Genomic DNA, 1,473 nt, shown 5'->3' with positions numbered 1-1,473 from the left:
GGCCCTCCGGACCCTGCCCCGGGCACCCTGCCACGCGGCAGGACCCCTGAACCCAGACGAGCGAGGCGGAGGTGCCCCGGACATAACGGAACCCCGTCCCGGGCCTTTGGCAGTGCCGCAGGCCGGGGACGGAGACCCTGACCCAGGGGCCGGGCTGGGCCCCTGGACCCAGCTGGGGCCCCCGAGCCTGCAGGCACAGGGGAAGCATCCCGGGCCCTCCGGACCCTGCCCTGGGCACCCTGCCACACGGCAGGACCCTGGACGGAGCCCGGGGCGGGGAGGCCGCCCTCCCCGGGGCCCCCAGGGGCCCGGACTGAACTCCTGGAGCCAGACGAGCGAGGGGAGGCTCCCCGGACACAACGGAACCCCGTCCCGGGCCTTTGGGATTGCCGGGGGACGGGGCCCGGGGACGGAGACCCTGACCCGGGGCCCGGCCGGGCCCCTGGACCCAGCCGGGGCCCCCGGGCCCGCAGGTGCAGGGGAAGCCTCCCCGGGCCCTTCGGACCCTGCCCCGGGCACCCTGCCATGCGGCAGGACCCAGGACGGAGCCCGGGGCAGGGAGGCCGCCCTCCCCGGGGCCCCCAGGGGGCCCGGCCAGAGCTCCTGAACCCAGACGAGCGAGGGGAGGCTCCCCGGCCACAACGGAACCCCGTCCCGGGCCTTTGGCAGTGTCACAGGCCGGGGGACGGGGCCCAGGGATGGAGACCCCGACCCGGGGCCCGGCCGGGCCCGCAGGCGCAGGGGAAGCATCCCGGGCCCTCCGGACCCCGCCCCGGGCACCCAGCCACGCGGCAGGACCCCGGACGGAGCCCGGGGCAGGCAGGCCACTCGCCCCCAGGGGCCCGGACGGGACGGGGAGGCTCCCCACGAGTGAGGGGAGGCTCCCCGGACACAACGGAACCCCGTCCCGGGCCTTTGAGTACCCTGTCCCTAGTAATCCGGAGGAAGGCTTTCTTGAAACCCGCGCGCTCCGAGTGACGGAGGGGACCCTAGGGGCGAACGCGCTCGGCCTCCTGGAGCCCTTGTTGGGATACGGGAGGCGAATGGACCCTCATCAGGACTTCCAGGCCACCCAAGCCATCTGGCCCCCCTTATAGGAAAGCATTGCGCGCGACCAGATGGCCGAGGGGAAAGGAGCGACCAGATGGCCGGCAACTGAAAGGACTCCCGTCTGCCTGCCCAGAGCCGAGTCATAGCGGTAGGGCTCCCGCCTGAACCAAGGGCTCGGTGGGCTCTCTGCTTCCCAGGGGGGTCGGGGACAGCGGCTGGGCCTCAGGCACGGGGAGGACCGACGGAGCTCTCGGGCCCGGGCGCCCCGGGGGGAGGACTGCCCAGGACCCGTGGAGCCCGTCCCTGGGCACTTTGCCATGCCGCGGGCCGGAGGAGGGAAGCCCCGGACCCCTGGGAGGATGTTACCCGGGCGTAGCCCATCTGGTCCCCGGCAAAGAACCGCCAGCCCCGGAGGGGTCTTTG

This window comes from Triturus cristatus, chromosome 4_2, assembly GCF_964204655.1.
Source record: "Triturus cristatus chromosome 4_2, aTriCri1.1, whole genome shotgun sequence".
In the NCBI taxonomy this organism is placed as follows: domain Eukaryota; kingdom Metazoa; phylum Chordata; class Amphibia; order Caudata; family Salamandridae; genus Triturus; species Triturus cristatus.
This window is presented reverse-complemented; position numbering follows the sequence as displayed.